The sequence below is a fragment of the Ochotona curzoniae genome, unplaced genomic scaffold (assembly GCF_017591425.1).
Source record: "Ochotona curzoniae isolate NIBS_2020 unplaced genomic scaffold, NIBS_Ocur_1.0 scaffold_3835, whole genome shotgun sequence".
NCBI lineage: Eukaryota > Metazoa > Chordata > Mammalia > Lagomorpha > Ochotonidae > Ochotona > Ochotona curzoniae.
This window is the reverse complement of record NW_024467114.1, coordinates 37417140-37429621: the sequence shown is the minus strand read 5'-3', so window position 1 is coordinate 37429621 and position 12482 is coordinate 37417140. Positions and strand designations below refer to the sequence as shown.

General features: G+C 42.5%; 1 pseudogene; it reads left to right on the top strand.

The window, feature by feature from the left end:
• Positions 1–9084: 9084 nt before the first annotated feature.
• LOC121145793 lies at positions 9085–9601 on the top strand (annotated as a pseudogene).
• Positions 9602–12482: the final 2881 nt, after the last annotated feature.

Sequence of the window (12482 nt, the reverse complement as noted above, 5' to 3'; positions counted from 1 at the left end):
ACCATGTAACTTTTTTCTTGCTAAAATAAATAGCTGTTGAACGCCGTATTATTTGGTAGGTTTTGTAGACTGTACCAAACCTAAACTCTAGGAATGCTTCACTTGCCCTCAAAACATCAGTTTTCAATTTGAAGCAATCCCCAAAACAACAATTTGTGTCTCAGAAATCCAAGATTATATGAATTCTGCAAGTACAATTTATTTGGAAGCTGCTTGAAAACCCATTTTTTTCTCAACCTATGTCTGAAAAGATAAGCATTCTGTAAGAGGAAAGAATTCTGTTTTTGAAATGATAAGTTCATTCATACTTTGGGTTCCCTCTGTATAATGTTTATTCATTACTACTTGGAGAAAGTGCATTTGTCCAAACTGTGACCAGAACATTATTTGGGCTAAGTAGTTGTTCCTGGAAATAGAATTTGTGACAATATTCTGGAGAAACTGCAGCCTTTTTTTGCCCAGTGCAGTGAACATGCTTATTTTCGCAGCAGTTTCACTTAATACATACAGTATTTGTCCCACATGAGCTCTATGAAATCTGCTTGAAAGATGAAATACTATTCTTAAAATGCACTTTCTTTGCAGTTCCATGACCAAATTTGACATTCTCTTTCTTCTGTGTACTTACCAATGGATTCTGTAACTTGGAGCATTAATTTTTGCTAAAACCTGGAAATAAACATGTCCTGTATGGATTCAGAGGATTATTCAGAAAGTTTTGTAAGTTCTATCAAACCTTAAGTCCAGGAATGTTAGGGCCCAGCAGCGTGGCCTAGAGGCTGAAGTCCTCGCCTTGAACGCACTGGGATCCCATATGGGTGCCGGTTCTAATCCTCGCAGCTCCACTTCCCATCCAGCTCCCTGCTTGTGGCCTGGAAAGCAGTCGACGACAGCCCAAAGCTTTGGGACCATGCACCGTGTGGGAGACCTGGAGGAAGTTCCTAGCTCCTGGTTCCAGATCGGCACAGCACCGGCCATTGCAGTCACTTGGGGAGTGAATCATCGGACGGAAGATCTCCCTCTCTGTCTCTCTTCCTCTTTGTATATCTGACTATCCAATAAATAAATAAATCTTTACAAAAAAAAGTCCAAGAATGTTTAGTTTGCCCCCAAAACACTGATTTTCCATTATTTTCTAAGTCAATTCCATAAACAACATCTTGCTACTCAGAAATTCTAAATTGTGCAAATCTGACAATACATCTTTTTTCAAGATCTTTCAGAAACATTTTTATTGCATGTTACTTCAAACTAGAGGCAATCTGCAAGAACAATTCTGTGTCTTTTCAATGCTGTGTTCACAAACATGCCAGCTTCTCTCTAATATGTATTCAACATTATTTGTTGAAAGAAGTGTTGTACGGAAAGTTCCTGGAAAATCACTTATGTTGTGAAGTTGTCTCTGGATATGGAATTTGTGATGAGTTTCTTAAGAGCCTATAACATTGCTTTTCAATGCTCTGAACAAGTATGTTTTATGCTTGTTTCCCAGAAAGAACAGAGCCAGAAGTATTGTTTCATATGATTCTGCTGAAATGACATGGGAACAGATGGTCAGCAAATGTAGCTGAACAAATCCAGTTACTTTGAAGTTTCATGAATGATTTCTTCAACACATTTTTTCAATAGGCTCGCCAAGATATTTTGCTCCTTAGAGCTTCGATTCTTGCTGAAACTTCAAAGAAAAAAGGCCAGACTGGAGCCTGTGTGCAATTTGAAAAATTTTGTGTATATTATCAAACATTAAGTTGAGGAATGTTTAATTTACCCTCAAATATCAGGTTTCAATATTTAGAAATTCCATGAGACTTCAGTAGACATGACTCCTTGAAACGTGTTTGAAGACTTGTTGAATCTCAAGTTATTTTCAAAATGTTCAGCACGGAAAACAAAAATTCCATATCGTTGGAATGTTAAAAACCAAGATTTGGGGTTTTCTCATCATAGTGTGTATTCAGCATTACTTTCTGAAAACACACTTATATGTAGTGCATTTGGACAATGAAGTTGTCTCTGGAGGTGGAGTTTAGGACATCTATCCTGAGAGCTTCAACATTCTGTTGCTCAATGTACTGAAAATGTTTGTTATCATACTAGTTTCTTTTAGAGTATAGTGTCCACTGCATTTATCTCATATAACTCCCCTGAATATTGGTTGAAAAATGAATTTTCAGTTAATGTTAACACCAGGATTGCAATCACTTCTCAGTTTTATGATCATTTTAACACTCGGGTTCTTCATTGTGCTCACCAAAGGATTCTGTTTCTTATTACTTTAATTATTTCAAATACAGCAAAAGAAACATTTGCAGAACCAGCTACATCTGTTGTTTGTAAGATTTTGGAAATGCTAGCAATCATTAAATACAGGAAGCTTTGCTTTTAAAATTTTTTATTTTTGTTGGTGTTTGCCTGGTTGATTAGGGTGGAAAGGGTTGAGAGTGGAAAGTGGGTGAGATCATTGTTTCCACCTTTTCTTTTTTTCTTCTTTCTGTATCTGGAGAAAGGGAGAAGATAAGGGGAGAAGTTGCACCCAGCCTCCCAACCACCTCAGTATCTGGGCATGGGGAGTGTTCATCCAATGTCATGCCAGGGTCCCCGATGTGAAGCATGCTTTGAAGGTTCCACCTAGCTGGTTTTGATTGTTCTGAAATACTGTTTATTTCACCAATCCAAGAATGAGGTAACCCTTTCAAGGTACATTGGCTAATATAGTCCATCTTATGGTCTCCATTCGCCCAGATATATGCTGTCATATTTGAGCTGGGGTAGTTGACCAATCCGTTCTGCCCTTCTTCCTCTGTTATGGTACCAGATGCCCACAGCATGCTAAAATGGGCTGCCATAGTATCCACGTGCATCTGGGCATGCTGCTTCCAGGTCCATCCAAGGCACTGTAGAGGCTTAGGTCCGACACTTGCATTCCATGGTCAGACTACAGATCCTGTGATTCATCCCATGGTTGAAGTTCCAAGTTCAGTGGTTCAGTTGAAATCCCCAAAGAAACCTTGTCTGAAGTGATCCCAGATCTGACTCTTATGTGTGCTTGCCAGTATGGTGTCCTGCTCTGTATGTCACCCAATGAATTTACACACACACTGGTAATTGCAATTGCTGGGTCAGTTCTGTCTCCAGCCCTGTCTCCTACATTAACCAATGGGTGCTACAGCCCAGCCCAATCCTGCCCACTAAACATTTGGCCCTCATGTACACTTGTGGGAACTGCAACATAATCAGAGCAACTTCAATAACCTCCACTAGGCCTGCCACCAGCCCTGGTTCCTGTGCTCGACAGTTTGTGCAGCATACTAGTCCAGACTTTCACACATTCCACTTAGCTCTCTTACACGTCAACTGGCATTGAAGCCTAGCTCAACTGAACCAACCATGCTTTCCACTCCACAGTCATGCCAGTAGGTGCCAGTGCTCATCTTTCCAGGCCTGCCCCCATTCCTGGTTCTCATGCTCATCAGTGGAAGTTGAAACCCATCAGAGAGATATGTACAATTTCCCTACTGGTCCCTCTTCCAGTCCTGAACCAGTTGGTTCTACAGTTTAGTTTGACAGTATTTGCTCCCAGTCCCAGTCCCAACCATCTGATACCGCAACACAGCCCAACCAGCCTATGCCAATTCTCATTGTGCTTGCACCAGTGGGTAAAGTCAGTTGGCCCAGCCTGGCTCTTCCCCAACCCAGCTCACATGCAATGCAACAGGTGTGACAGCTCTCCCCAGCCTGGTCGACCTCTGATTCCAACTCTCAAGCTCACCAGTGGGAGCAGTGGCCCAGCAAAGGAGACCACCACAGCACCCAATCAGGTTTGTACCACCCCTCTTGTGTGTGATGGCTGGGTGCTGTAGCCCAGTCTGGCATGGCCTACCTCACCTCAGTATTTGCCCATGTGTGCTGTAGCCTGGACTAGCCTGGCCTAACCACAGCTCATGCTGGTGGGTACTGCCATCTAGTCCAACCCAAGCCAGTCCCCAGTCCTAGCCCTAATACGAACGGGTTGGTGTTGTTCACGGATGTGCCAATGGGTTCTATTGACTGGCCGAGCTTTGATTCCTGCACTCACTGACAAGGACTGCATCTTGACAGAGGAGTTCTCCAAGCTCCTCCATCAGGTCTCCTCCAACTGGCAGATTTCTTCTCACACACTAGTTGGTCCTTGACTCAGCCCAACTTAGTTTGCCTCCTGCCCTGTCAGGAATAGTGGCCTTGCCCAACCAGCCTATACCTATTCTGGTTCTTACTGTTGGTTGATACAACCTAGCCACACTTGGTCCACGTCCAGACACAACTATGGTCTTGTTCAGTGGGGCAGAGAACTAGTCCATCCTGTCGTACACCCACTATGGCTTTCATGAGCAGCAGTGGGAGCTGGAGTTTAGCTCAATCTGGCACACCCATACCCGGTACACACCCATGAAAAGGACATTGCAGTCATGTCCAATCCAGGTCGTCACACCCATTTCAATTTTCACATTCACCAGTGGAACCAACAACCCAGCTGAAGTGTCCCCTTAGCTCCCAATCTAGGCCTGTTCCCAGCCACAGATCCTGTGCATGCCTGTGGTTGCTTTAATGTATATTGGTAGAGCTGCCCATCTTGGCCTTTGTCATTGAATGCTGCAGACTGACCTGTACCAGTCTGCCTCCAATCCCAACTCTGGCAGGCAGGTGCTATAACCTGATTCTGCTCAGTGCTACCATCTCTGACTCATGCAAACCAGTAGCTGTGGTAGCCTAGCTTGACATGACCTGCAATTCTGCCTGTTTGCTGCACATGGCAGTGGGCTAAGGTTAGCCTGGCTCTACCTGGTCCTCCCCACTTTAGAAGCAACCAAAACACTTGCTGACAGACAGAGCTACCTTGCCTGTCCTGACCGGCAGCAAGGCCTGAAGCACATGTTCACTAGCAAGAGCTTCAGCCCACCAGAGAGGTTTCCCAAGTTCCCCCACAAGACACAGAGCTCACATGTGGCCCCTCCATTCCAGTCTTTGTATGAACCTGTTTATGCTGCTGCCCTGTCTAACCCACTCTATACTTGGGTGGGGCTGCAAGTGCTGAAACCTGAAACTGCCCAGCCTATTTCCAACCCCAGTACCTATGAGTGTTGGAGGGTTTCATGGCTGTGTGTAGCTTAGCCCATCATTACCCCCAGCTCTTATGCTAACCAGTTAAAATTGCAGTTCCACAGGGGTGGACCCACATATCCCAACACAGAATCTATTCCCGGACCTGGTTCTTCCACATGCTAGTTATTTTCATGGGCCAGCCTAACGTGATCTGTTCACTGCTCTGACACTCACTGGCAGGTACTGTGATATAGTCCTGCGAGGGAGACCCCCACCACTAGCTTTAGTGTGGGCTGGTGTGTGATGGTAGGTGATATTCCATGCTAACTAGCCCAGCTCAGGTCTCCCATGTGGACTGGTGCATCAGTCTGACTCAGATAGGTCCTCTGGCTTCTCCTGTCCAAACTGCCTGGTCTCAGTCCACTTGCTTACCTACAAGAACCGTAGCCTTGTCCTTGGTAGTCCCTCAGAAGTCATTCTTCACCTGAAACATACTCCCTAAGCAGTTGTCCCTCTTCCACATTCCCCTGCCCCTTACCCTAATTAATCTACAGTCCCTACACACAGAAGTGCCTGGATTCCCCAGCCCAGCCTTCTGAAGTCCAGAGGGTGATGTGCTGGCTTACAGTTGTGCCTGCCCATAAGGGTTCCCAAGCTCCTGGCACGTGTGCTGGCCTGGGACCTTACTCTTCCACACACCCAAGTTCCAGGTCCATTCAAAGTCCCTCAGTCTTGGTCCACCTGCACACCAGGCCAGTATGCTAATCTGGCTTCCCCTCACCCAGCCCCGCCCCAGACCAAACATGTGGGGGAATCCCCCAGCTAGCTCCACCGGCCTGGACATGAGCCCCCAGGTCCCTGCACATGCTGATGCCATTCCCCTTGTCCTGTACATGCCCACATTCCCAGGTCCCCATGAGCTGCCTTGACAATATGGGTGCAGGAATTGCAGCAGCACTGCCCTTAGCCACGTCTGGGCAGAAATGCCGGAGTCCAGAAATGTTTCAAATATCTTCAAAATGTCAGTTCTCAATCTAATACTAAAGTAATTCTCAGATTGGAGAAGATGGCTGACCACGGAAGGGTTGTGTAGCTGTGTGTGTGGAGAGGTAGGGACAGAATTTGGTGGAGCAGAGAGCAGGAAGACTGGAATTGCTGGGAAAGGTGTCTGATACTCCCTGGAGTTGGCAGGACCAAGGCAGCTTCCATGGAGGCAAGAGAGGACCACAAAAAAAAAAAAAAAAAACACTCATGATGGCAATCTGCAGCCTGAATAGGTGGAAGTTGATGCCAACCAGGGCAAACGGACTCAGACAAAACCTGATGAGTCACACATCGATGCAAGGACAACCCTACTGAGAGTCTTAGCTTACCAAAAGGAGACAGAGAGAGGCAGAAGGTCTCTTAGACAAGGACACTGGTAAGAGAAAAATAGCCTGAGGAGGCAACCGTAGTCATAGACCCAAGCAGCCCCTTCTAGAGGAGGAAATGCCATTGGAGAAAGGGTAATTGGGGAGAGAAGCATCCGAGTGGGAGGCACATGCAATGAGATCTGAACAAACCCCCACCCGAACGCTCTTGGATGTGGGCCACCCAGGGAGACACTGGAATCACCTGAAATGGAGACGCGGGATGCTTCAGGGACAGGGGTTTCTTTCGATGACCCAGCAGTGTGAGGGTGGATTCCAAGAGTAGTGCCAGTGCCGAACAACCACCCAGCAGGCTGCAGGGGAATCGAACGGCAGAAGTGTGAATTCCAGGGAAAACAAAGGGACACAATAGCTGATGCTACTTGCATGTTGGGAGCAAGGGAAGGTGTGGTGGCCCAGAGCGCAGAGTCTAGTTGATGATTGCACACTGTGCAGCAACACCTGAACCACTCTTGCTCTAGGAGACTGCCTGGTGGACTGAGGTTACAAAGCCACGAGGCGGTGGGGTGCCTGTACACAGAACTAGTATGTACAGGCCTTGGGTAGCAACCCTGCTGTCAGAAATTGCAAAACTTCCCCCACTGCATACTTGACCAAGACTGGAAAATACAAATGCCAAGGAGAGTGAAAACACTGGTTGACCACAAGGTGGCAGCAGCCGACAAACATTCTGGTTGTGGTTGTCTGCCTTCTAAGTACGAGGTACAGTTAAAAAGAATCCCCATAAACCCACTTACCACTTCAAGAAAACTAACCATAGGGAAAACATCACATCCACTCAGGAGCAGGGACACATGGTATGTATCTCTGCCTCAAAAATTACCAGGTCAGAAGACACTTGTCCCAGAAACCTCCAACAACACATCAGAGGCCAAAACCTCAAAGTGACAAGAAAGCACATAGACATGAGAACAGGCAGCAGGAAAAGAAATTATTCAGATGAAGCAGCCAGCACCCCCCCAAAAAAATGACCCAAAGATCTCATCAGTCGCAGAGATGCAAGATGAAAACATCAAGGAACTACCAGATAAGGAATACCAAAAAATCACCATGAAACTTCAGAGGCAGAAGAAAGCATATCAAAATTAGAAGATAACCAAAATGAGAACACACAATTAATAAAATATCTGGAAGAAAGAAAATCTGAACAAAGCCAATAAATCTATACAAGAAATGAACAACACTGTCAAGAAATCCATATCGGAATTATAGAAATTCCAGAAGATGTGGAAAGACAGACAGGATGACAGGAGGGAAAGGAGATGTTCCCAAACTCTGGGAACATAAGGAAGCCAAATTCAGGAAGGACAAAGAACCACAAACAGATTCAACACCAAAAGACACTCACCCAAAGGTGTCATTACCAAGCTCCCCTCAAACGAATATAAAAAACAAATACTGAAACAAGCATGAAGAAAAGACAAATTAACATTTAGAGGAAAGCCAACCAGAATCACTGTGGATTTCTCAGCAGAGACCCTTCAAGCAAGAAGAGAATGCAGCAACAGCTTTTCTGACCCTAAAAGAGAACAACTGTCAACCAAGATTATTATATATACCCAGTAAAGCTCTCATTTCTATTTGAGACTGAAATAAAATACTTTCACAGTAAGGAGAAGCTAGAAGTATATGTCAACATTAAGCCAACTCTAGAAATGCTTCTCAGAAGTGTGCTGAAGTCAGAAAGAAAAGAAATAAACCAAAATCAAAGATGGCAAAGAGGAAGATCTTCTTATTAAGACACACAAAAGGATACAAAATTAAACACACACACACACACACACACACACACACACACACACACAGAGTCATGACAGGGCTAAATCGCAACCTTTCAGTACTATAACTCTGAACACAAATGGCCTAAACTCATCAATCAAAAGACATAGATTAACAAAATGGATCAAAAAACAGGACCCTATTGTCTGCTGCCTACAACAGACACATGTAATCAACAAAGAAGGTGAAAGTGAGAAGATTGAAAAGGACAAATCACAGCAGTGGAAAGGAGAAAAGAGCCAGTGTAGTTGCTCTAATATCAGATGATATAGACTTCACCATGAGATATATTGAAAGAGATAAGAATAGACATTACATAATGATAAAGGGAGTCATTCACCAAGAAGAAATAAAAATAATATACATTTATACACTAAACACAAGAGCACCTGGCTATATGAAACTACTATTGGTGGACTTAACGGGAGACATAGATGCCAATACATCAATCGTGGGAGACCTTAACTCCCTATTGATACCACTAAATAGATCAATGAAACAGAAACTCAGCAAAGAAATAACACAACTCATACAAACAATAGAACAAAATGAATCTAATATATCCTTCCATCCCAGGGACACAGAATATACATTTTTTAAAAACTGTACATGGCGTCTTCTCCAGGACTGACTACATGATAGGGCATAAAACAAGTCTTACCAGTTCAAAAATATTGAAATTATACCATGTATCTTCACAGACCATCACGGAGTGAAGCTGAAAAATCCATAAATTGAAATACCCCAGGAAATTTGCAAACTCTTGGAAGATGAACAACTTGCTTCTGAACAAACAATGGGTCAGAGAAGGAATCCGAGGGCCTATGGAACAGAAGCTTTCTTCAAGAACAAGAACAGCCCATTTCTCTGCTGCCCTCAAGCTGTGTGGAGGCAAGGCCTGGATGCATTCAAGCTTCAGCTTCACTCATCACCCACCGCTACTGTCAAGGAAGGCATCGCTGCTGGAAACGTAATAGACATGAGCACTACCACTCAAGAGGTGCTAAAGACTGTTCTCATCTGTGGCAGCCTTGTGTGTGGCATACAGGAAGCTAGCCAAAGCTTTCGATGAGCACCAAGCCCACTTTGTGTGCTTGTAGCTAGCTGTGCTGAGGTATGCCATGTGATATATCAAGTTGGTGGAGGCCCTATATGATAACAAGACACTTGTGAAATGGGCAGCCCTCTGTGACATTAACCAAGAGGGGAAACACTGTAAAGTGGTTGGCTGCAGTTGTGTAGTGGTTAAGAACTATGGCACAGAGTCTCAAGCCAAGGTTGCCATTGAGGAATACTTCAAGTGCAAGAATTAAATAAAAATTTCTCTCGCCAAAAACAATAAAATGAACAAACAAATCTGTATCTTTGTAATGTTAGGTTCACCAACATTCTGGTTCTCTCTGAGTAATATGTGCTCAGCATCACTTCATGAAGGAGCAGTTTTACCTGACAACCAAACATTTTGCTGTCCCGTGCAATGAACATCTTTTTTTCTCATTAGTTTTTTTTTTTTTGAAGAACAGTGCCAACTGCACTTGTTTCACATAATTCCCCTGAAACCTGTCAAAAATTAGCTTCAGAAATGGTAACTCCAAAAATGCTGTTATGTCTCAGTTCCAAGAACCCATTCACTGTGTTCACCAACAAATTCTGTGACTTGGAGCTTTAATTCTTGCTGTATTCAAAATCAATACACCAAACAGAACTTTGTGTCTCAAGAATCATAAATTAAATTAATTTGAAAATGTTTCTTTGAAATATGTTTAAAACCTGTTTATATATCAAGTTACAAATTAACGCAGGCATTTTTTAAATAACTTTGTAGTTTTGGAAAATTTTGGTGGAACTAAAGTTTTAAAGATACAGAAATATTTTTCTTCTTGCAGAAGGCTTCTGCTTTCAAAGTGACTTGAGAAACAAATGATTTTAAAGCAACATTCAAGAGAATCATATTTGGAGACAAAAAGCACTTTGAAAACTGCTTTAAAATTTTATTGCAATTTAAGGTTTTAGGGCAAACTAAACATCCTGGGAAAGATTTGATAGACCCTAAAAAACCTTCCAAATAACACAATAAGATTCATTTAGTATGCATTTGTTTTGACATTTTATTAAGATTTAAAGCTCCAGAGTATAGAATAAATTGGTGAGCACAGTGAAAATATGGATTGTTGAAATCACTCAGGGAACTGCATAATAACCGCATTTCTGGAATTACCATCACTGACAAGTAATTTTTCAACCAGGTTTCTAGGCTATCATGTGTAACAAATGCAGTTGGGGAATTAGTGGGAAAATAAGCCACTTTAGTGAGTAGGCAAAAGAATGAATATAGGTTTTCAGTGTAATGATCAGAAACTTCATATCCAGGTAAAACTTCACAGCCCAAATGATTTTGCAGGAAAAAGGTAAAATCAGTAAAAAAGGAATGCTCAGTATACATGTTGTACAGACAGGAACCTAGAATTTTGGTGAAACTAACATCTCAAAAATTCAGAGTTCTTTTTTATCTTGTAGAACACCTCTGTTTTCAGAAGAATCTTTAGATACAAATGGGCTTTCAAACATCTCTCAAGGCAACTGTGGTTGTCAAAATCATATAACAAAGAATTTCCGAGACGCGATATGTTTTTTGAGAATTTTTTTTCCGAATTAAATTGACAACAGATGTTTTAAGGTCCAATATTTCTGGAAATAAGGTTTGAAGAACTTTCAAAACCCTTGCAGTTAACACCTTGACTCCATACTGCAGGATTCCTGGGGCACAGGGCATTTACTTGGGAAATGTTTTAGAATTAAATTGTAAACTGAAGTTTTGAGAGCAAAAGAAGCATTGCCGTTAATAAGGCTGGGTAGATCTTACAAACCTTCCAAATAAACTGTACAGTGCATTCTGCAACCTGCTTGTTTCAATATTTGAACAAGAATTAAAGCTCCAAGGCACACTAAGGAGCCGGTTTGCAAATTACTCATAGTATTGCTCATTAACTGCATTCCTGGAGAAACCATGACAGACAACTCATTTGGTTTCAGAAGAATTATGTGGGATGAATGCATTTGGATCTGTTCGTAAGGGTAAATTAGGCTGAAAATAACCAGTTTTAGCACATGCCACAACAAAAGTTGAGGGCACTCAGGAAACATGGAAACCCAATATCCAGAGACAACTTTATAGCTCAAATTATTTTGTAGTAACATTCCATAAAACTGTTCTTTCATGAAGTAAAGGTAGATTACATGAGAGAACCCAGAAGGTTGGTGAACGTAACATTCCAAAGATGCAGAATTCTTGTCTTCTTGCAGAACTCCACTATTTTCAGAAATAACTATGCACACACAAGTTTTCAGAGGGAACGCTGTCATCCAAAATTGTGTAATTCAGATTTTCTGAGATGCAAAGTGTTCTTTTGAAAACTGCTTTACAGTCAAAATAAAAACTTAGGCCTTGAAGATAAATGAAAAACTCCTGAGAATAAGGCTTGACAGAACTTGGAAAACTTTCACATTTCTGAGAAACACGGTGTACTTCTGCAGTTTGCTTCTGAGTCAGATTGAAAACTGATGTTTTCAGGGCAAACAAAACATCACAGGACTTTTTTTTTTTTATTTACTTATTCTTTAGCGCAATGCACACAAGCTCCATTTCCAGGGACAATGCCACAGCTCAAAAGATGTTCTGGTACAATTCACTACAACTGCCCTTTCATGAAGTAATTCTGAATGCATATTAAGTGGGGTCATTTTGATAGGACTCAGGATGTAAGTGATTGTAACATTTCTTTTACTGGGTCACTGAATACAGTTATTTTCACATTAGTTTTTCTTAGAGAATAGTGCTCCTTGCATTTGTACACATAATTTCCCCTAAAGCTTGACTGAAAAAATGAATTGTTGGGGCCTGCCACGGTAGCCTAGTGGCTAAAGTCCTCATCTTGCACGCACTGGGATCCCATATGGGCTCTGGTTCTAATCCCGAAGGCCCTGCTTTCCGTCCAGCTCGCTGCTTGTGGCCTGGGAAAGCAGTCGAGGACGGCCCGATTCCAGTTGTTGTGGCCTCTTAGGTTTAAATCAGCTTACAGAAGATCTTCCTTTCTGTCTCTCATCCTCTGTGTATATCTGACTTTCTAATAAAAATAAATCTTAAAAAAAAAAGGAAAGAAAAAGAAAAATGAATTGTTCGTCATGGTATCTCCA